The 25,497-nt window shown below is 38.8% G+C and overlaps 1 protein-coding gene across 1 annotated transcript in view; it reads right to left on the reverse strand.

Moving 5' to 3' along the window:
• Positions 1 to 7,161, reverse strand: part of LOC140234986 (prolactin-releasing peptide receptor-like) — a 51,384-nt gene extending 44,223 nt beyond the window's left edge. Inside the window, exon 1 of the mRNA XM_072315021.1 lies at positions 6,718 to 7,161. The gene's annotated coding sequence lies outside the window, so the exon portion shown is untranslated. The remainder of the gene's footprint in view (positions 1 to 6,717) is intronic.
• Positions 7,162 to 25,497: the final 18,336 nt, after the last annotated feature.

Consider the following 25,497-nt stretch of genomic DNA (forward strand, 5'->3'; position numbering starts at 1 on the left):
GTGTATACGTGGGTGTATGTGGGTGTGTGTGTGGTTTGGCTATGTTATTGGTTCTGTATTTTGTGTGTCTGTTTTTGCTCGTCATTGTTTGTTTCTCAATGAACGACTAATGCGTTTCTCTATTTTCTGGAATATTTTCACTCACTTCCTTTCCGCACTTACGAAAATGGGTCACACAAAATCGGTCGACATTATGATATCTCAAACACGGTGAAGTCACGAAACTTTTGCCTCGCGTTATTCTGATGCCGTTGCAGATGAAATAGGGTCATGTATACATATAACACTTTGCTTGTCGATTTCACGAGAGATGTGTAAACACGGAGAAAGAAACCTCACCGCGTGAGCGAAGAAGACGCGTGCAGGATGCATGTTGAAAGCGATGTTCATTTCCTACTTCTCTCGACAACCCCACCCCATATCTCTCCCATCCCTCCCCCACCCATCTCTCTCTCTCTCTCTCTCTCTCCCTATATCTCTCTTTTCTATCTAGATCTATCTCTCCCTCTCTTACATCTCCGGTTGTAAAACTTCCTGGCCTCTAGGTCAGAGAGATATTGCTGTTTAGAAACATGCTCATGTTCCATGTGAATTCATGTCTAAATGGCCTGGTGTGAGAATGTCAGGGTTCATCAGATAGCTAACAATACCTGACGAGGTGGGTAATGTGTCAGCCTAGTGAAAATATTCCTCCATTCCTTGCTTTAATATCATCTTCTATATAGGTTTCATTGGGTTCCCGTTTTAAGAAAACAATGTTGAAATATTTTCAAAAGTGTAGGCGTTCTCACGAATATGCATCGAATGTTGTCACGTCATGTTCCGCCGTCTCTCGGGTAAACGATCGGGACTACATTCCGTATCAAGCGCACTTCGAAGTAGTTTGTCAAAAAAAATGCAGAATACTTGGATTGTGCAGTTGATATGACCGCACTCTGGTCATCAGCTGAGCTCAGGAACAAGCAGTAGGTCCTATATATACCCATGCAGATACCCGGATGAAATTAAAGCCCCTTGCAAACATTTGCAGATGAAAAAAGAAAAAAAAAACAGGTTCGGTGGTTTAAAATAGTTCTAAAATGTGAGTTAGGGTTAACCACTATGAAAATGTTACTCAGTATAGTCAATGTTAAGTATTGTTAAATATTATGCAAAATGTGAACAATAGTTTTATTTAAAAAGTTTCCAGAATAAACCGTCACCGTGACGGTTAGTATTGGGAAAATTAGTCATATCTCCTTATATTTGCGGCTTTATTGCGAAATTTTTGTACGGTATGGTATTTTGTGATATGACTGATCTATGCATATGCGTTGAATGTGACAATTCGAAGATTTTTTTTTTAAATCACTGCTCCCAAGAAGTGTTGAAGTCCTCGCCTCAACAACTCTCTCAACACAAATCTCCACTGAATGTCCTAATTCCTATGTCATTAAACAAGAATTTCATAAAATCGTTTGCACCCTGATATTTGAAGTGAAAAATGGTAACAACACAGCAGTACTGACTTTAAAAAGAGTAGTGGTTTTACTCGATAAGGCTCTAGCTAAAAACATGATTCCTTTCAATGTTCTTAATCAGGAACTCATATTTGTTATTATTGCCAGAATGACAACTGCTCATCCGCTTGCAGCATGTGGCTTATCCGACCCCGAAACCTGCATTAGAGAAGAATTTGCTATATCCCTGTATATGTGTATTTTTTGTATTTTCTTTTTTTCTCTATGGTTCGGTCATTTGTTGTACCCATGCTCCTCATCTCAATCTTTAACTCGATTTTAACTGGGACCTACACTCAACAAGCTCGCTTTTAAGTAGGTTCCTTCATATTTCTATAGCATTCATTCTCAGGTTCCAACTTTCATAGATCGACCACTACGTTTTATATGTTTGCAATATTCTATGTATGTCTCCTAGCTGGATATCATGTATATCATTTTGCAGTATTATGCCTCCTAGCTGGATATCACGTATTATTTAATTTTGTTATATTTGATGTATTTTTTTTCATCGAGAAATAATAATTATGAAAATAAATTGAAATTGAAATAAGTACATCGTGAGGCAATAACAATATCCAGTGGTTTAATTATTTGGTTGCCACCGATAGCACTGCTCAGTGAAAACATGGAAAATCTTAGACAGTTCAATATCTTTATCATTCTACAACTCTGGTAATGAATCTTCAAAGATTCTGTTTGTTTGATTGCGAATTGTCATTTTAGCCGGGTTTTGGGAAGAGAAATACACGCAATTTAAAAGGAATTGTCGATAAAACCTTGCTGAGCATTGCACTTTGCTTACATTACACAGATACCATTACCTTTAGAAACAAATGTGATTAACCAGCGATACTTACACAACATTACATAAGTTTAGAATTAATTTTACAAGCAGATTCTGTTTATTTGAAATTCAATATGAATTTCTTGACACAGGTTGAAAAGGAATATCTCCAGCTATCACGTTGCCAAGCTTCTGTTTCCAAGTAAAACACATTTGAGAGGGGTCGTAACTTCTGTAAACTAAACTGCGTGAGCGCTCCCCTCAGGAAAACAAATGCAGTTGAATAGGAAAGAGATTTTACCTTTAGGAGCGCGGAGCGACTATGCTCTTGCTAAAGTTGAATAAAAATAATGATTCTTTCCTTGGGCCAAATAGGTACGGTGACACTTCAAATTTTTGATAAATCTACACCTCATAATCAACAAGTAAATTATGTAAGTTTTTCAAGTTTTTCCCCTCATGGGTTTTCCTTACACCATGGATTTGGTCGAGTTGAAAACTAGAAAATTGCTAAAATAATGATAATAATAATAATGATAATAATAATAATAAATTAATTAATAAATACATTAGTAAATAAGTAAATGAAATAAAAACCAAAAACCAAAAACGATGCAACGGTCTTCCAATCAAATCCTTCCAGCGTCGTAGTGGTTGAGAAATGACTACTTTTGAGTGGAACATTTTATGATTTCTACGTCACTAATGTGGATCTAAAAGCTCGTCCAGATTGTATCCTCGTCCGAAGAACAGAGTGTTGTTGTCGCCTGAATAGCCCGGTCTTCTGAGTGTGTAAACTTTTAAGATCAACGACAAGAGGTCCGGGGTTCGCAAGCCATCGAGCTGAACTGAGATCAAGTATGTTTGGTTTTATGCCGCCCTCCACTGCCACCCCCTCCCCCCCCCCCCCTTTATCATTTGTGTTTTTTGAAAGACAAAGCAGTCCGACCCTTGCTCTAAAGACACAAAGACACACACACACACACTTACACGCAAATATGATAAAAACTATAGCGATGATGATAACAATAGAACAATGGAGATCAAGCAGGTGGCGTGACACGGTCACATCTCGCGCGCACAATGGACCCCACTTCACTTCTTGCGATTGAGTACAATGCACCGACGGTGAACTTGGAAAAGTCCCCCACGACCTCCGCTCTGGATGAAGAGCGAAAGTAATAACATCCCCAGTGTGGAGTCGCCTGAGGTGGCTACAGCTATCCACAGTCGACGAACTGGCACATGATATCATCCAGCACGTGATCATCAAGCCACGAGATACGAGAAAAGACACTAGAATCATCATCAGGAGATAGGATGATGAGGGTATTGGAATGGCGGGTGCCATTTTCGCGGCGCTGAATCCGCCAATGTGATTGAGTAGGAGGTATGAAAGCTAAGATCAAATGCCTTTCGTGTGATATTCACTTGGGCAGAGGGATGTACTTTCTGATGCATCGGGGAGGTTTTATCATGCCATTAAATAGAAATATGAATGGAAATTTCTTCTATTCTTACACTATGCGTTGTTGTGAGACACGACTAACCTATCACTAGGGATATACGTATACGAGACCAGTGAAGACTGTTTTTTGTAGTGAATAATGCCCCCATACACGCATGTGCGGGTATTGGCAAAAATATGTTAAATGTTACAGCTGCAACATAAAAACACAAAGGCATGAATTCACGAAGGTGGTTTAAAGTAATAGACCCGTATGGCACAAATTTAGACCATAGTCTAAAATAAGCATGAAACAGGTGTACTACCTTTGACATGCGGCGTATCAATGTGCGTTTGTAACTGGACGTCTGTTGGCTTACGAAATCATTCTGTCAATCGCATTTACGCAGAAGGCATTTGCATAAAATTGGTTTAACTTCAAACCACCTTCGTAAATTGGGACCAAAGAATCGCAAGTAAATGAAGCATGTACACAGAAAGAGATGGGGGGGGGGGGGGGGGTAAGGAGCAAGGGGGTAAGGGGTTAAAGGGGTAAGAGGGTAAAGGGGGGGGGGGGTAAGGAGCAAACCAACCAGAGAGTATCAGTCACAGTGCAGTTGATGCTGAGCTTCCACATAATCCACCCAATAACTTTCTGGTTTTCGCTCCATGGCTATTATGACAGGTGATTCATCAAAAGCTAATCTCATTGAAGTAATGCATTACGAATGATTTTATTAAAAGAAAGAGATGCAGAATTTGTATCAAATCTTGATAAACGACGTGAGGATCAACTCCAATCATATCCTATCTACAAGACCAAGCAAATTTTTTAATCAACTATTTTACCTTTTATTTTGTTTATTTGTTTATATATTTATTATTCATTTATTTTCTATTTTTGCTACTGTTAGTATTACGCTTTCGTGGAATTTTGACGCAGATTTGAAATGGGAAAATAAAGTGTTCGTGGAGTTCTGGCGTTGGCTCTAAACTTAGTGTATGAATTGCTACAATGATTCTGTACTTTGACATTCGGCGAAACAGAGCAAAGGACTAAAAAAGTGTTATGCATCCACGAAACCACAATGAAACCATTAATAACCAACAAACAGCTGGCCATCATGGTAAGAATAACCGTGAAGTCATCTTGTAGTGCGCCCTCTCTCGACAATGTTGATACCCAGCCAGTCTCTCTCAACTGTGGAACTCACGCTCACTGACGTCCAGTGTGCCGATCCGTAGAACCCACGTAAACCTCAGTTTCATCCATTCAGGGCTGTCCGAGCCTCTCGCACTCGAGGCCATATATATTTGTTTCAGTGGAATTTGAATTTGGCAAGGTTGACCATGACCTGTTCTTTTAGGGACACTCTATATTTCTATAAAATATAAAGGATTATTGTGAAAATGGGATAATAATGTTCTTTAACAGTCCTTCGGAGGTGGTAAAGGGATTAATAAGAAGACATGGAAAGCTGCACGATCAGTGTCAAGCCTACCAGAAAACAGTGAAATCTTTCTTGTTAATGTTAGAGAGAATAAACAGCAAAAGTTCTCATTCCAGCTAGTCTTTAGCTACTGCTCTATCCAACTGTGCGTATTAAAAAAAAAAGAAAAGAAAGATAATTCCCTCAGCTCACTCTACCAATCTTCGGCAGCCATGCACTTTAATCACAGCCTTACATTATCGGTACCTCATTCCCTGTATGCCAAGGTGATGTCCCATCTTCAACCACGAACAATTGCGAATAAACCAGGAAGATAATTTCGTTCGATTTGTCATCTAGAACATACTACTTGTATTACTACTTGCAGTATTTCTAATACATTGCATTAGAACATAAAAGAATCCGCAAATGATATTGATGATGATAGATTCCATGTAGGTTTGCCTAATTAGTGAAATTAATGCTATTGTCACTGCTGCTACTATTACCATTACCACTATGATTTCTACTACATGTTTATCATGATAATGAGGATAATGATAATATCATTATCCTTATTATTATCAACATTATCATTATTATCGTTAGAAGTAGTAGTAGTAGTAGTAGAAGTAGTAGCAGGAGGAAGAGGACGAGGAGGAGTAATGGAAGTAGTAGAAGTAATAGAGTAGTAGAAGTTTTATAGAAGAAGTACTAATACAGGACTGCGAAAAACTTTCGAAAAGTATTAGCAGTCTAAGATTAAGGTTGCAGGATGGAACATGACGCGATGTCAATCTCAAGGAGATATCTTTCTTATGATGATGAATTATAGAATATGATGATATCAATCAAGCTCTTGACATCATTGATACGAAGTTTCTAGTATTCTTTTTCGGGGTGAGGCAATCGTTAGGACTTAGGTGTCATTTACAAAGCGCTTAGACGGATTGGATACAATTCCGATTCCGAGGATTACTTGAACGTGTGTTCATTCACGATCCACGTTTGCAATTTCTCACTACTGCCTCGGTGAACAGTTTGTTGCAGTGAATGATGAAAGAGGCACTAGGCGAGCTCGCTGAATACCTCTCTGGCAAAATGATAACATTCAGCAAGAGAGGCGGAAGTAGAGAGAGGTGAAAATAATATGTCGCTGTACTGTACTCGTACAATCATGGATCTACTGGTACAATCTACTCCGCAGTATTACCAGGGAGGTGGAAGAGATGGTGCTACGGCTAGCGGCAACTGCCATCGCACCGTCACTGATCGTAGCAGCAACCTTCAGCTTCACGCTCTTTCTCGCATCAAACATCGTCAGCCCGAACTTCCCCCTTATACACGATGCAGAAAGAGTACCAAGTCAAAACAATGTATTGAGTACTGGAGCAGGGAAGTGAGAGAATGTTTCTCACCCACCTCCCTGGTTCAAGCAAAACAGTAAAATTGAGACACAATGCTATTTGGGTCCATGGAGAGCATTAGGAAATTCGACATAATATCACCATGACAACGACTACAGACAGCTGTTATGACTGTTATAATACTTACCAATGCAAATCCATTCCATCTTTCTCTTCTCTGGCAAGGTCTTCCTCATAGAAAGAGGTAACTCTCCTTTCTCCGCTATTTCTCTCCACGAAACAATTTATATCCAGGGATTGATATAGCTGCTTGTTTGGATTATGTCCGCACCCTACATTGATATCGATAGCTTTTAATCACAGATACACGTCAGCGGTAGAATCGGGAAAGAGTTTGCACAAGTTGTTAAACATCCTTGCTAGCTGGCAACGGAATTTAGACTAACGTCTGCTGATAAAAATATCAGAAGATATTGGTGCGAATTTTGCGGGATGGAGCGTAAATTGCGGAAAGTGAGCGTGAGGCAGTGGAGCGTGGGCCAGTCAAGAAGTGCAACGCGAGTCTGTCAGCATTTTCCGTGCAGGTCCTGTGAAATGCTAAGGTTTCTCAAGCACCGCGTAACCAAAACATCGCTCCTCCGCCCCTCGAGACGTGCGTCATTTACTGGTGTCGCTCTGTGAAATCCGATGCCCAAGCACAGCCCGAGACGACTGACGCCGAGTGCGTGCGTGGTGTGCGGCAACAAAAGCGCGCGCTTGAAAGTGATATCGAGTTCTGATTGGTGCATTGTTCCACCTGCTCCCCTACGATTGGCCACTGCAAGTTGGACAGCGACCACCAGGACTGTCCAACATCCTCTGGCTGTTTGTAGACCCCGCCTCTCGGTGTTTTCCCGACGCACGCCTGTCTGCAATGTTTAATCTTCTCAGCCCCTTAAATTTTATCAAGGCCTATTTGCATGAGCTAGCACATCTCAATGACCAAGAACTGATAGGCCTTGTTTGTGTACGTTGGTGGTCTTAAAACAAGAGACCGTTAGTCGCAATTAGCCTAAACAAGGTGTAAACTCTTTGGTTGAGCGGGCTACTTGGCCTAGAGAAGATGCAAATCGATGAGAAATCAGTGTAGAGCTCAGGGGGAAAAACGAAACCGAAAATCGAATCCATTATGCTCATGACTCTTTGAATCGTGTTTTTAGATGCACAAGAAGCATCAGTTCATGGATGGAAAGAATTAGTTCATGCGTCCTATAGAGAGAAAAGTAAAGCTCAATTTCAACGTATTTTATAGGGGATGAAAACGTACTCCCGTTCTCAATTCAGGTCAGCATTTAAAAATAGGGCTAATTATGAATCGATCTTTTCTTTCCCTCCAAGTCCTTCTCCCTCTCTGTTTAACCTGGGAGGAGACTCTTCCCACCTCCCTGATTTAACCAGGAAGGTGGAAGATAACCTCCCTGATCTAACCACGAAGCTAACTGTCCATTCTCTCTCTCTCTCTCTTCATGTATCGCCCGTTTGTTTTTGTTGGTGTTTTTCTTTATCTCCCAGCTTCGGTCATCTTTTCAACTGCCTCTTCGCTCTCCTCATTCATCTCCCCTCCCCCTCCACTCTCGCTCTCTATGCATGGGTATATATTTCTGTCTCTCTGCTCACCCCCCCCCCCATCTGACCTCCCTACTTGTCTTGCATTCTGTGCAACTGTTTCATTTCATTTTCCTCGGTTTCTCGCTTACCTATGCACTACTACGCATGTTGTGTGACTTTGAGAACTCAAGAAAAAACAAAACAAAATGTCTTTCCAATAAGAGCCGGGAAATTAATCCAGAGCGTAGCAGCCCCCATCCACCAAATATCATGGTCTTTAAGATCAGACGTGGGTTCATTGTACCCTGGAACGGCAGCTGTTGCCATAGTGGCAATACATGCTTATGTAGAGGGAATTCGACAGAATTCAATTAATAGGGCAAAGTCAAACCAACTGAAATGTTACATTTACATTAGAATCGGACTAAATCACAGAGAAACCTATTGAATCTGAAGTTTTTACATGTATTCTAAATAGATCGGCACAGTCACATAATATGCAAATCGTATAGATGATGGTTTTTTACCGTACAACTACAAGGTGTGTTTTTTTTTTTCCTCATGCTTTTTTTTTTTAATGAATTCAAGAAAGAGCTACCCGGTATCCGCCGTATCAGTCGCATCAGCACGTGAGCAACCATGATTCGATTTAGCCTGAAATAGAGTAGAGTTTTCCATTAAGTCGAGTTGCTGACAAGTCAGTTACTGATGAGGATCTTTCTATACCTCAAACCGACTGAGGAATGCTCTAAAATTCCCCAAAATTCATTGCTCATACTTAAAGGTGTTGGCAGTTTAAGTGCAAATTTTACATACGCTATCAATTCCGAGCCATGTCAAATCGCCAACTTCCGGAGAAGATTTGGGGTGATTGGCCGAACGTATCTTCCTCCCTTAACAAAACACACACCCACAAAACAAAACAAAAAAGCCAGAAGTAGAAATGTCCTCGAGCCTCAAATTAAATTGAATAGACTTACATTGCATTGATGACGCTAAAACGAGGATGTTCAAGGAGTATCCTAACGACAGTGTCTTTAAAAATCTCAGCATCCAATGATGTCAAAAAGCCAAGTTATTTCCATTAGCAGGCACCTTAACAAACTTAAGATGGCTTAAAGATACATGAGATCACTGACCCCAACACAATGATGACATAAGGTCATTAACTGTTGTAGGGGTTTGTCATTTAAAACCCTTTAATGTAGGTACATTACGTAACATCTTAGGCGCACGTAAGTGAAAGTACAAGGGAGCGCATGCAGTGATTTTCAATTAGATCGATTTGCGAGCTATTCCCAGTAACTTATATCCATTCAATCCGAGTAGGCGGATATAATTATAGGCGGGTGGCATTCGCAGCGGCAACTTTCTGTAGCCCAATCGACCCTTTGTGCGAGCGTGTTGTTTACATTTATAATTGCAATTCCCGCTCGATTTACGAAATGTAAATTGAACTATTGTGGGCGCCATGTCAATGTTTGGGGGTTTATATTTCTTTTCTCTCTTTCTTTCTTTTTTTTTTTTTTGGAAAATCCGACTTCTAACATCATGCATAAACACAGCTATCCTGCGCACTATTGAGGGACAGTTACCAGGGAGGTTTCTTCTTACCTCCTTGCAGTTACATATCCTTGATGCCTCTATAAGTGGAATATACAATGCGATAGGAATAGGGCGAGAATTAGAGGTACACGGAAAGTGCAGCTGTATCCTAACTTTTGATATCTGAAATCGTGTGTTCTTCACTTTTTTTTCCCATGAAAAACCTCTTGCTCGTCCCAATGCAATCAAATGATGAACTCAGCGCATGTTATGTGATCAAATATTCTTGATCCGTTTATTCTATCAGAAACTATGAGGAATTTATTTCCAATGTCTGCTACCTGATGTTGTTATCATAACGAAAGATTAACCCATCCGATTTGATCCCCCCCCCAAAAAAAAAAATAAAAAAATAAAAAAATCATTCAAATTCTTAAAGGGGCCCTGAAATCCAAATGCATGTTGATTTGTGTTGATTTATGATACCCTCCACATCACTTTTGCAGTGAAACGAATATCTAAAAACATTCCATATATCTTAACGATTTTTTTCTTCTATTTTTCTTCAGATTACTTGGGAACGCTCACAAAAAAAAAAAAATCCTTCGAAACCAATATACCTCAGATGACCTCATCTGTCAATCATTGCTAATAGTGTTTAACAAAAGACATTGGAATGCACCTTCTCCTCGACTCTGCATAACTTGCATGTTTTATTAATGTGACTAACAAAAGACATGGCGAGGGATTCATCGTTTGTTGATGTTATAACAATCTGCGTTACGTGGTAATGCCTTGAAAATGATATGAAAAGTACATTTCTTCCGCTGTAAAAAAACCCACAAAAACAGGTTTGAAAAAGTATCAAAGGCAACGCAAAGTAAGACATGAACTGCATGTTTGCGTTCGGCAATAGGATTTAATTCTGTCAATCATTGTTATTGTCTTTAAATTCAATAAGAATGGTAACATGTCGTTCCCTTTAACTTGAATGGACATGGCATGAAATTGACATGATTGTGTCATGTTTTTCCTTTCTTGTATTCCATAAATATTATATGAATGTATCCTTCAGGTCTGCTACCATTTCTTCTATGCACATATTTATTCACAATGGTACCTCATTGTGCTATGTATTGCGTATTACCCGACGGAGAACTGATATGATACGCGTTTGTTTTTAGAGTGTGTCAACAGCACCCGAAGCCGGTGCTCTGATGAAGGCCGACTCCGCATTAATTGGCATTTAATCCTTACAAATTATGGCATGTTTAATGTTGTTAGGGGGGAGGGGGTGCTGTGATCACCGCACACGTAATACCACGTCCTTCGTTGTTCTATTCTGAGCTGGCCTAACCTAATATGGGTGTGATCGTATGAATGTGGAGTGAAATAAAGTGATAATTACAGAATACTTACTGTTCCATATCAAATTATTGATGGAATATTGTGGACACGTATTAAGAAAAATGAAAGAAATCAGCGACAACAAGTAAGAGCACCATTTCACTTCCATGTATTCATAGCGATAATTTTAGTTGTTCAGCGATCCGTCACAGATTTTTTTTTCCCCCGGAGCGGGACCAGAGTATCCTGCAATGTTTCGACGACGTTATCATCCGCATAATAGTCGAATCACGACCAGATTTCGGGTCTGAGAACGCAATTCCAAAATAATGCGGGTTATTCTCATGGTACAGTCGGCAGACCACCGTTTCGCGCAAGCATCATAGGGGGACATGTGCAGTTACTATGACAAGTTTACGTCTTTTTCACACTTTGTTTGTTTGTTTATTTGATTTAAAATGGGCGCTCTTTTTATGAATCGTCCGCATGGTACTAATTATTCTTATGCGCATAATTTTGGGATGCATTTGTGAAAAGGGTATCATAAAACGATAACATAATCACCTTATCAAACTCCAGTCTTAGCTTGTTACTTGTGACAGGAATGTCTTATTCTTCCCGATTGTTTGTCAAACTTTCACGGTCTTTTGTTTAGGTATCCTCCAGAGAGTTCAGCGGCTTGGAGGATGCGGTGGTCTTCACACCAGCCTGCCTAGTTAACAGTGTGTGTTGGGGTCATTATTATTGCTCCTCCTTTTACATCACCTTATGCGGGGCATCAAGCACAAATCGTTAGCTGAGAACCAGAAGAGCGTTATTGCGTTCTAAGACTTCTAAATAAAAAGGAAACAATCAATTTTCATGAAATAAAAAGCTTATTCAATCAAAATTTGGTAGACTGATAATAAGTATTGTTCCAAATATCGAGTAAAATAGCACCCTTAATTGTGGTTTTGATTGACAAGAGAAGTCAAGTTCTACAACATGATGCCAATAATTCAATACCTCCAAGCTTGTGATAACGTCCTTCTGGTTCTCAGTCGACGCCTTGATCGAGGCTACAACGCAATTGGGGTTTTTAAAAGGCCAGAGGATGGGTTCATGACATACTGGGTTAAACTGCTTACCCTGAGAGCAGGATAGACGAAACATAAATTTGATAGCGAGAAAACAGTTGTCTTTATTGGTGCTGTTTGTTGGCGTGAATCAAGGAATGGATATTCATCAAACATGACGGGCGATTCGACGCTAAACTGTCCTTGCACATTCCTTGTATCGGGCCATCTTCAACCCTCGTTTCAGTGTAGGGACTTAGGTCGCCGCCCAGAGTCGGTGTATCTTTAACCCTCTGCATGCAACGTTAATTACCTCTCCTTAGGTTTGTGTGTGAATTTTGTGAACATTTGATTCATTGACACAGAATATGTTAATCACCTCGATCACAGGTCTGAGCAAACAGTCCTTTCAATCTCGTCCTCATTTTCCGTCAACTTCGAGATTTTCTGTTTTGTTTTGTTTTGTTTTGTTTTCATCGTGTTTGTTGTTTGTTTGTTTGTTTGTTTGCTTGTTTGTATGTTTGTTTGTTTGGGTGAACCGACATTTGCTCCTGCGACTATTGCTCCGGTCTCATTTTCTCCAAGGACGCAGGGTTAGTGTAAAGGTTGTGGTAGGATTTTAGGTTTAGTTTGATGCGAGGATTATGATTAGGGTTAGGGTTATGTGTGTGGGTAGAATTTACGTTAGACTTTAATAGCATGCACATGATTTCACGGGAGCTATAATGTCGCAGGAACAAATGTCATGGAACCTTTATTGTTTGTCAATGCTATCATCATTATCCTACACATTGTACTCATCTGTATACAAATGTAAAAGTATTTTATGCTAACTGTAAAGTTTCCATAAAGAAAGTTTCGTTGTAGGCCTATTTCAAAATGCACACACTGAGCAATTGATAAGTTTTAGTCTGCGGAAAATCGCTTTTTGTAGAAGTGGAATGATACCTTTGAGCGAAGTTTAACAGCCTGCATTTGTGATACAAATGTAAGATTTAGTTTTGTTTTATTACAACATCTGAATACAATGTTACACGAACTCGTGTGCTGATTTACAAATTGCATAGACTTACAGACACAACAAAATAATAAGAAGAGGTCACCTTTAAGTCGACAGCTGTGCACAGTCTGGTATAGAGTACGTGCGGTAGCTAGAGCCGAGTTAGTATGGTCGCTATGGACGATTTACCCAAATTTATGAGGCAGTGATGTTTACCATGACTTTTTGTGAGTGTCGTTTCGTCACAAAGTCACCTGAAACTTGATGAAATTGATCTGAACAAAACAGAATTCATGGAATAAAATCAGCTGCGCTGTTGTATTCACAGTTATGGGATTATAGAGTAAATCGCGTACGTGTTCAACTTGATGTCAATGACATGTCGTCACTTGATTTACCCGCCAAAACTGTCTGTTGTCGCTGGAAAACGATTACACAGTTTAACCTATCCTCTGCCATGGAATCCAGACAGTGTGTATGCAACTTTAATTTGTTTTCTGCACTAAAGGCACTCAAGTTCTTAACAAAGATGCCACTCGGTCTATCATTCTTACTGAAATCAAACACAATTCAATTCAATTTCAATTCAATAGTTTATTTATTTCCGTCATCAAAAAGAAAAGAAAAGAAAAAGTTGACATGATCCAAAGTGATACATTTTTTTTTCATTTCTCTTACACTCGTCTGATAAAGGATTTTTTGAATACAATATAAAGTATAAACACAAGAGTATAAGATTCATAAAAAAACTGACACAAGATAAGAACATCTAAAAAAAAAAACTAAAACTTCAAATTGGACTTTCTCGTCACAGTGACATTTTTTTTTTCAGTCATACACTTATGCAAAATTAGGCTAGATGATAGTTTTGTTATCTCACGTTTATTTCATTTATACTTGCTCACAAATGATGGTCGATGGTTAACTTAGGTAGAACATAAGGGACGAAAAAAGGAAGAAAGAAGTGTCACTTTCAGATGAGCTATTTTCGAAAGAAAAGTAAAGGGAAGACAATTTTCCTGATTCCCTAATCACAGAGTAGGGAAAAATATTGTCAATCTTTTGTTTCCGCTTTTGACAAGGTTTGTTGTCCATTGTTCAATACAACAACAAAAAGTGAATAGACAATGTCATAATTTGTTGTTGTCGTGGTTTTGGATGTTCGATATCTTCGCTTGTCACGATTGTGATATCTAATGATTGTGATATAATGTGTGTATGTTTCCAGAACGCTTTTCAGTGGATGGCATGCAAGCTTTCCGCGAATACAGCGTGTGGGCGTGTGGTAAACATCGTTAGTTAAATATCTAATGCCAATTGTAATTGAAAATGTCTACAATTTGGCCATGAACAGCCATGATGAACAGGTGACTAAATTTATGATCAAGGAGTTAGTGTCTGAATAATCGTTGTTGTGATGCATGCGGGAACCCTTCCACGGATGGAAAGTCCAAATAAAAATGGCAGGCATTTTCTTCCTTATTTTTCTGCCTTTATGAAAACGCGTGTTGACGCGTTGTTAAAGAAATCTCATTCATGGAAGCTAGTAAAAGTTTTCCTGTACTTCAAGGGACATGACAGTCCTGATCGCAGAGCGACTCATGAAATTAAAAGCAAATCATGGGCCTTACTCAATTTCATGTGTCGAATCAAACATACAAGAAAAAAAAATTATCAGAACACATCTTTTCCACTCCCCCCGCCCACCCCGTATTTTTTTTTTCCGTCCAAACCTCACTTTCACTTGCACACACAGGACCCAGTATGTTCAATTGATTGGATTATTGTTTTATTTTCAATTAATCGTTATTATACTTTTAGAGTGCATACAGTCTAGGGTTGAGATACTGTGAAGATACCTTCTCGTATGTTTTGTTTCACTTTGTATAGTGTCTATCGGTGTGAAATGTGATATTCTGAACCCGGGTCAGACATATCTTTCAAGTTTTAGCCGCTTTTCCCCGTAATATCACGTGAGATCATATTAGGTGTCACAGATTACTGTCGTTTCAGATGGTCTAAAATTCCAAGGCCCATTCGCATTTTTAAAGAATTATAGCTCAGTGGATCGGGAAGCAAAAATCTGTTTTATCCGTCGCCGTTCATAAATCTGGAAAGAAGAAGAATGGAAAAGGAAGAGGAAGAAACACACACACACACACACACACACACACACACACACACACAAATCTCATGTGGCTGGAAGCGGGAGCACTTGAACCTAAACCAATGACCAAAGCATGGCTGTAGGTATCCTCACCCCAGGCTCAAGCAGTTTGGTAGTTGAAGAATGGAATTGAAAACTGAAATGGGAATAATTTTTAATTCCGATGCCGCTCACACACATTGCACGAGGCAAATCACTTTGAGGGTTTCCGAAGAAAATAGGGTAAGGTGATTTTTTTTCAGCACCATACAAATCACAATAATTGGTATTTTGTTTTGTGTGTTTTCTTGTTTTTGTCCACACCAAATAAAAAATTTTCGGTTTTTGTATTGTGTTTCAAAAAGCGATTTCATTTCCAAGTTTGTACGATTGGGCTGTCTATCTTTTCCATTGCTCCTGACGCTAACAGCGAATTTGTTCGCTGTCATCTAGGACTGCACAAGCTTTCCATAAACCAATGTGTGTAATGTGTGTTTTTGTTGCTTAATTTTATGATGATTCATTCAATGTTGAAGTTGATGTACTGTATATTTATCAAGCCCCTTGGATTACTCAGATGATTTTTGTGTGACGAAGGACATGGAATGTTTGATTTATTTTCTGCTATGATCATTCAAATGGAAACAAAAAATACATCAACCAGTCTTTTCTCCAGTCAATTCTTGTTTTATTTCTTCCAATTTACTTTGAAAATTATCCCTATCATAGAAAGGGTTCAATTTTTTACACAGGTTGAGAGAGTTCTCCTTATTCTTGGTGAAAGTGAAGATGTCTCCCAGCCTGTTATTGTCTGTAGAGCTGTTTTTTTTTTCAGCTCTCTCTCTCTCTCTCTCTCTCTCTCTCTCTCTCCTACTCCTCCTCCTCCTCCTTCGCCTCCTCCTCCTCTCTTCCCTCCATCTATCCCTCCTTCTCCTCCCACTCGTCTTCCTGCTCCTCCTCCTCCTCCTATCTCTATTTCTAACTTCTCTCTCTTACGTGTTTTTTTCTTTGTTCGTTTGGTTTACAGTCTGGAAATCAGACACACCGGCGCTTAAGTGGATCCAGTCGTCTGTACGGTGAGAGAAACAAAGGTGAGCGTAGTCGGTATAATAATGGCAGATAGGATTACAAAGTCCCGCTTTAAACAGAGAACAGCTTCATTATTCCCCGGTCCAGTTGTTCCCATCTTCACGTGATACCATCTAGGCGTTGCCATGGTGACGCCTTGCTCTGCATGAGAGAGGAAACGGTCTCTCCGAACCTGATACGCAATCATAAACGGCTTACAGAGTGCAGGCGATTGCTCCCATCGATCATCGTAAAAATTCTGACTAAAAAAACAAAAAACACCCCAGAGTTTAGGAAGGTCAGTGTTACACGTGTCCTCGCGTAAATTTTCATGCCGAGATGTACAGTTGTAAACTCAGTGCAACAGCAACAACATGTTTACAACGGGCAAAAGCTCATCGCAAAACCATAAAGAAAGCACAATGCACATTTACGGTTTAACATGCTTCCACACACGAAAGTTTCAGGAGGAATTGCAATTCGGTGAATTTGGAATATGTCTGTCCTCTCTGCGGCAACAGCTGACATTGGTACCCGATAATTTGGGCAAGGTGACCATAGGTTACACAGAAGTACTACCAGCTGTGAAATTCGTAACGTCCTGGGTTCGAAACGACGACAGATTCAACGCCAATTTACTCGGTCATTACATCCAGGAATGGTCGAGGTTATCAACTTCTGACGAATTTTTACCCATCCCAATTTCAATCGCACTCTTCCCTATCGAATATAGCCGTAATAGCTGCAAAGCGCAGAGGGGTTTCACACTTGCCGAAAAATAGTTCATTGATATGACAACACAAAACAGCGAGATAACGCATTTGAAACTACGTTTCCGAACCTGTTTCGAAACGTGTATACGAGTTCGATTACGTTTCCAAACGTAACTGAAATGAGCCTTATACAAACTTCAATGCCTGTCAATGAAAAACAAATGCTTATATGCCGGAGTATAATATTAATTGATAACAATAACGATGATAACAACAACAACAACATTGATAATGATAATAATAATGATGATGATAATAATAATAATAGTAATGATAATAATAATAATAATAATAATAATAATAAAAATAATAACAATAACAATAATAATAATAATAATAATAATAATAATAATAATAGTGATAATAATAATAGTAATAATAATAATGATAATAATAATGATAATAATATGATCCTCTTTATCCATGGTAGCATCCACTGTTCTACCGGACCCTCACAATGTCAGCTTCACATTACACCTTTGTTGATAGGTGGCTTTTAAACATCTTGTTAAAGGACGTAAATAATGCAAGGAACTTAGATTCAAACTCGGGTCGTCTGATTTTAAGTCAAGAGTCTAAAGTCCTGTTTTAACAGATCTTACTCCGACAACGTCAGGACAACGTCCGGAGAACAAAATTCCTCTCCTCGGGCAATAAAACCGCAGGGAAAAGCAAGGGGTATACGGTTTTGATAGAAACATACCGAAAACCTTTTCCGGGTAGGTTTCCACAACAACCTCTATACCAGTCCTGTTCATGCGCGTAGTCGGTGTGTCATTCTGTTTGGACTATTGAACATTGTTGAGTTTTGAGTGCATACATCAACAGAAAGTTTCTATACCGCGAAAGCTTTTTAAGAGGATTGTCACGGTAATGTCGAGGTAAAAATCCTAGCTGGCTAACTAGGGCAGAATTTGGCAAATGTTACCGCGACAATGTCCGAGCAACATTTTGCGGGGACCGTTTACAGGCAGGGTAAAGAAAAGAAAAATAAAAGACTGCCCGGACGGTTGTCGCGGTAACTCTAGTTTGAAAGACTCTTTTAAACGGAGCTTATCCACAGTGCCACAGTGCCCCCATATGACATCATAACATTATTATATGATATGCATGCCCCGTGGTAGAAGTGAAATGATAGGTCAAACCCCATCACCCCAGGAGCCAGACTACAAATTGCCAGTCGTGATTCCTTAAAAGTGATTCAAGCTCGATGCTTTTAGATTCTTGTCTAAACGTCTTTTTTGACGTCTACAATCAGGGTTTTGACAATCTGAAGGGCCTCATTTCCCCGCAATTAGTATAGTATGCAAAATATGAAGTATAAGCTATGAAACAATTACGACAATGAAATAACAGATTGGTTTCCCCCCCCCCCCCAAAAAAAAAAAAAAAAAAAATCAGACTGTAAGAGTTACAAAAAAAATGTACTTGTGAGTTTAATACTGTAAGAATGCATGTCACTCAACGTCTGGGAGTGTGTGTCGTGTGTGTGTTTGCCTGATTGTGTGTCATGTGAAATCATAGAAACCAAGTAAAGACTACTGAAAAAGAAAAAGTGTGTGTGTGTGTGTGTGTGCGCGCGCGTGTGTGTTTGTGTGTGTGTGATAGGTGTGCATGTGTGTATGTGTGCTCAGTCGATACATTGTATCTGCAAGGAGGTGATGTGGCCCCATTAAAATCAAATCATTGTTGCATTCATCAATGTTCATAAAGTGATTGTTATCATGTATGGAGAAGAATTAAAAGATAAATGTTCAAAATTTTAAACTAAATCACTGTAGTCGGTTGTCGCTACTGCGTTTTATACTTCCCGTGTTTCCCTTCAACAACGCCTTGAAAGAATGGCGTGAGGTAGACATGGAGCTACTAGTAGCTCCAAGGGCAGACTGATCACAATGGTCAATTCAGTATTCAGTAAAATAACTGTGTTTAAATGAATCTCATTCAAGCGAAATATTTCAAATATGTTAATGAATATGTTAAAGATATGTCAATTTCAAAGACAAACACAGAAACCTATATTGGTATCCCGCTGATTCTAACAAAATGCAAATTCATTTTTTATCCTGATCACTGCTGATGCAATGTAAACACAAATGAATTATTTACGGGATTATATTAACGAGTTTTCAAGATCAGCTCTTTGCTTTTTCCATGTAGAAGAATTCTGGACACTCACGGAAAATTAACGTGCGACTTGTCCTGACAGCTATCCATCTCTAAGTAATTATGAATATCTTTTTATCTGATGTATACCGTGCCCTTAACCTTAATGTGACCTTTAAAACACCATCCACTAATAATTTAATGTAGTGCCTAGCATTGTGAATGCCTGAGCATGCTAGAGGTGTTTCGGGAAGTTTAAGAAGATGTTTGCATTCCCCAGAAGGATTGTATACCTCATGTTCAATACCCCCCCCCCCCCTCTTCTTGTGTTTGTTTGTTTGGGTTATTTTTTTTCAACGTATCAATTAACTTCCTAGCAATAGGAATCGGTAATCAAATATATTCCCGCAGCGCAAAGCTATATTAGAAGGACCTTTTCAAGATTCGAGAACTTGATTGAACGCGCATACATGAATTGATTGTACTTTCCATGTATCTGGCCCCAACCATCCCGCTAACGTCACCAGAAAGCCCGAAGCTCACTCCGTTTCCCGGCAACGGGCGTGGCGGCATCATTGAGAGAGAATCCGTTAAGGTTTTACCCTTTATCATGTACTTTCCATTCTACACCACACACGTGATACGCCTATAAAAAAAGGTCTACCCGATCTTTATCAACCATAAATCTATATTAACCATGCCTATGATATAAATAAATAATTTTGACGAATCGATAGCTCCTGCTTAATCTGAGCATATCTTGGAAAGGAAAAGGCTCTTGTAGTCTCTTTCCAAACGTGTTCAGTAGATTGGTATTCACAAAGGGTGTAACGCATCAACGGTAACTTTTAAGTGTGAGCCAAACTTGTGCACAGATTTTCGAATGCAGCATCGATGTCATGATTCATCGGGGCAGAAAAAGAAGACAAGAATTATTTTGGAATCCTACTCCTTGTTAAAGTTTAATGGAATAGAGAGAATGTTATCAAACAAACGAGACTTTGGAGGTTTCATCACATCGTATAATATAAAATGAGAAAGCTATGTATGTGATGGCGGCATATTGCAGAATTGGTAATCGCAGAATTACATCAACATATTGATTCGATCAGTCATGCGTTCGGCATACCCCAGCAAAAAAATTCAGAACTATCGCATGCATTCACTTCTTTGAAAAACGACAAAACAAGAGAAATGTCACTGTCTCCTGATGACAGTGAAATTTCCAAAAGTGCGAGAATCCCCCCCCCCCCCCAAAAAAAAAGGAGAAGAAGAAGAAGAAGAAGAAAAAGAACAAAGTCTTGTGCTTTACCCTTCTTCTGCTGAAACGCGTTGTTTAAATCAAGTGAAATTTGACACATGCTTCCTCTTTTTTTGTCAAGCCAAATACCGTCATAATTTTGATGAACTGTAGAGGAATCGTCAGTAAGAGAGGAGATAAATCCGAAGGTAAGCTAACAAAAAATAGATATCAAGAAGAGAAGCTGCATTTTCTCTTGTTGTTGTTGTTAAGGGGCCTTTCTTGAACGTTTTATCACATTGTAACAGAGAACCCGATTCCTCTACAAATAGATACATTGTGACAATGACGTTATGGATTCCACACGTTTTCGTCGACTAAATTTCTTTTTTTTTTTAAGAATGGCCAATGGCAATGGAATATCATGTATCAAATTTTATCCCAAATTTAGATTTGTTCACCCAAAAGAAAGTGAAGGTAATCCGTGAGCTTTATTTCACTTTCTTTTAGACTCCTTAATGGTATTTCCACACGCTTCGAGACAAAGAATCTAATTTGAGAACGTTGATACAGATATCTTCAATAATTCTTTTTTTTTTCCAAATGGAGAAAAAAACAAAAAAAACAATGTTGTATTTGTAGTTAAAGTAACAAATATTCATGCGCTGAAAAGCTTCTTTTTTTGTAATTGTGAATTCCGATGTGGAATGAATAGAACAGTTTCTGTCACCGAGGAACTCATAATTCTACTATTAGTGGCTCGAAACAGTGCATATAACATATTATGTTTTATATTTAACCGAAGAATCTTGAAATAGAAAATAATGAACTTGTCAAGATAGAAGTGTTTACATATTCCAGTGCAGTTTTTTTCTTTGTTTCAATTTTTTCAGTGAATGAAGACACAATATACAGCATAATAGCATGATATAAAGCAAAATGAAGTGACATAACAACACGGTATATGCAGTAATGGAAGTGAACCAAATAAAAATTTCACTGAAAGAACGACGAAAAACTATTCAGACATAAGATGCAGTTATATATATATATATATATATATATACATTATCTATAGTATACGTATGTAGTGACGTATAAGTACAACAAAATGAAGTAACATAACTTGCTTGTTAAATGCATTATAACATATATGAGAAAAGTAATAATTCATTGAAAAAACTATATAAGCAAAAAAAAAAAAAAAAGCAATGAGGGTCATCTGTATGGAGTTAAGCCCAACAATTTCTTGCGCAACCGTAATTTGATCCACCCCCCCCCCCCCCCTGCTCGTTAAGGTAGAGAGTTTAACCTTTAACCCTTAACCAAACGGGATTACTAGATTTTAAAGTTTCATGTGAACTCCTAAACCAAACAATGATTATTTGGTCACAGCCACACAAGATTATGCAAATCAATTAATCATACTGTAAGACTGAATTAGTTTAGAAGTTGTTTTTTGAGATACAGTTCGTTATTCCGAAGGTTCGTTATTCCGAAGCTTCGTTATTCCGAAGATACGTTATTCCGCAGGTTCTTTAATCCGAAAATGTGATAAGGTTTGTTATTCCGAATGTTCATTAATCCGAAAATGAAATAAGGTTCGTTAATCCGAAATCGAAACAAAGCTCGTTATTACGAAGGTTCAGGACGGGACCCTATTTCATTTCGGATCAACGAACCTTCGGAATAATGAACCCTATTTCATTTTCGGATTAACGAACCTTCGGAATAACGAACCCTATTTCATTTTCTGATAAACGAGCCTTCGGAATCGCGAACCCTATTTCATTTTCGGATTAAGGAACCTTCGGAATAACGAACCTTCGGAAAAACGCCACATATGTTCGGATTGATGAACCCTTTTTCATTTTCGGATTAACGAAAATCTAGGTATAGGGAATTTGTGTGTTTCGGATTAACGAACCTTCGGAATAACGAACCTTCGGAATAACGAGCAGCACCCGTTTTTGGTCATCCCAGCTATATTATTACAGAGACAGCCATGCAGAAGCAGCCAGAGAATGGCGGGGGGGGGGGGGGGCCTTAGAAGTAAGAATTTATCAAGTATTTATTGTTTCGCTGCTAATCTATCCTTTATTCTGTAGAACAAACAATTTTTTGCCCCTTGCACGTGATCAGTAACATAACTATTTAGCAATTCCTGTACAGTTTTCTCAAATCAGCAATCCAGAGTTTGGACGGGCTAGCTTACAAATCATTCTAAAGAACGACTTTTCACATTTGTGTGTGTGTGTGTGTGTGTGTGTGTGCTGTGTGTGTGTGTGTGTGTGTGTGACTAATCACCAGTCCTGTGTGAACCAACAGTCACGCATAAAAAAAAAAATCAAAGTCAAGTTAAATCACTTTGAAATAACTGAAGAGAAATTCAATCCTGACAATTTTTAGCTCTGACCTTGGAAAGTGCTCGAAGAGAGAACGCTTTATTTGGGCTGATCACTGAACATTGGTCACATCGCGGAAAAATCATCTTTCACAGCGGCGAATTTCAAACGGTGTTGTTGATACGCCTCATGACTTAGCAATGCGTAAGATACCAGAACTGGAAAATTGAAGTTGGCTAGTGAGGGCGATTTGCAAGATGGTTTTTATTACAGCAACAGGGAGAGAAAGCCTACAAAAATAATGTTTGAGAGTGGGGCAAAGCTCCCGTAAAAGAGTTGTAAAGGTCACATACAATTCCTCTGTTCTGAATTCAATCAATAACTAGAGCAGAAAACTAAAGTTTTCTCGTTGATTTCAAGTCTGCCGCTATATTGTTCCACATTAATTTTGTTCATGTTTCTTTGCCTTGTAGTCATGTCTTTCTCTTGCGGCAACATAGAAAACTCTTCCTTAAAATTATCTGCATGTATGGAATAAGTGCAGGAAGAGAATCGAAATTATATTAGACTTTTAGTCCCATCGTTCGATATTCAAAAGGAGAAGTAAGCCCTTCTTTACAAAAACACCCCTTGCGAGGCGTGAATAGCAAACATCAAATACCAAATATCATTCGAAGATGTCATTCGGTACAAATGCCGAGAATTGTTCTATCCCAAACCAAACAAATGAGAGGAGATTTATCGTCGATATTTCGTTTGTTTTTTTCTCTGTTGGGAGGGGAGGGTGTAAGGATAAAGGGCTCATCTGGTCACTTTAAAATCGAATTGTCCGGTTTGCTTTGTAACATTTACTTGAAGACAATTTGACATTAATTTGACTTTCTGACTTGTTTGAACATTCGTGTTCTGTACGTGAAGGTCTTCATCTACAGCTCTTACGGCACCGTCTGAGGTGTAGAAATGAACTGTTGAATGTCGTCCAGGACATCGGGCGCCATGTTTGGGAGAACAGATCGTGCGGGCATGCATGCTTCTCAAACTTTCGGACAAGAAGACGAGAGTGCGACTCGCTCTCCAAAACTTTAAAAGACGCCAATATTTCTCCACATCAGACGACATAGTCGTGCCGTATGAGCTAGACACAAACCTTCACGTACAGGACACGGATGTTCAATAGCACTCTGTCAATACCTCACCCGAAAACCAAATATAGAAACGTTTCTTTTCGTACACCGGTAGCTCTCTTTTCAACAAACTCCCCATTACAGTACAACTGTCTTCGTGTCTGAATATAATAATTATGTAAAACAAATTGTTTAAGATTTATCCGCGTGCTTTATTGTTTTTCTCCCATGAATTCAACAAAACCTTTTTTTCTTTTTCTGTATTACACCCACTAGACATTTTTAATGGTTACTCTCCCCTTTTCCAAATTGCTAAGGGCCTATACCTTTGATATACACAGTATTGCACAGTATGTAACAGAAATATAGTTAAAGGAGACCTCCTGATGATTTCAGATTTTTACATTTGAACAACTATAAATTAGTTATACTGAGGACAGAGTTTCAGAATTTGTGATAATTGGGATGAAGAATAAGAATATTTTCAACATTTAGAGCAAATTGCAATGAACAAGGATGATGACATGGCAGAGTCACCATAAGAATGCATGAGTTGGGGCTCAAGGAAGCAGAACAAAAGAAGAAGGAATGCATAGATTATACACAGGTGAACTCGCAAGCAAGCGGTATTGTAATGGAAACACACTTCTACATTTCTGAAATATGTGAGCCTCCTATGTCATCATCCTTGTTCAGTGTAATTTGTTTAAGGTTTTTCAAAGTATCGTTTCTCTGCTCAAGAACCACAATAAATTCCACAAATCTATACATGGAGTTGTCGATTTATGTACTATATGATGTGAAATTATGAAAATCGTCTGGAATGTCCCTTTAAGTTTATTTCTTTCGTTTATGCAATTGTTTGTATTTGTGTGAATCATGTACTATAAAATGCATTTGTAATTTTATTTTGTGTATATCTACAGGGCGTCATTGTAAATCTGTTTACTAGCAAACTGAATGTGTCTACCCTGTATTTTCTTAAAGAAAACATGAATAAATAATAAATGATGCATAGGTGAGTTTGGGCAAGTCGTCTCCTTACCTTTTAAGACGCCTACACGAGTTTGAACAAGTCGCCTTGACACCTTGGATGATGTGTTTAAGAAAGTGCATTCTCGATTCCTCATTGTAGAAGCAAGGCCCCTCAGACATTCCCCACAAGTCGCTTTCTTTACGCACGTGTAAACTGCAGACGTGACAACGATAAAAAGGACATTTCTTTTGCCTCCCCATCAATCCTTTTTGTTTATTTCCTTCCCGTGTTTTCTGTCGTCGTTGTTGTTGCAGTTTTGATTAGTCTGGATTCATGTGTGTTTGTTGTTGTAGTTTTCATTTGCATTATTATTATGATTATTATTATTCGTCCTCCCGACGATGTTAAGAGATCCCGGGGCACGTTGTAACCTTCGACCCCTTTCCGCGGGCCAGGATTACTGTACCTCGCGGTGTTGGTGAACTTCACCACCTGTCCCGGTATTCAGAAAGATCGCTGTTTGATGGATGTGTTTAGGTATTCATCTCAAGGGGTTACAAAGCACACATAAGGTGAAGTTTCATGGGGAATGTACATTTTTCAACTTGTAGAACAAGGCATGTTTCGTATGAATTCAAGATAAAAACAAAAGTGA

This window comes from Diadema setosum, chromosome 11 (genome assembly GCF_964275005.1).
Source record: "Diadema setosum chromosome 11, eeDiaSeto1, whole genome shotgun sequence".
Lineage (NCBI taxonomy): Eukaryota > Metazoa > Echinodermata > Echinoidea > Diadematoida > Diadematidae > Diadema > Diadema setosum.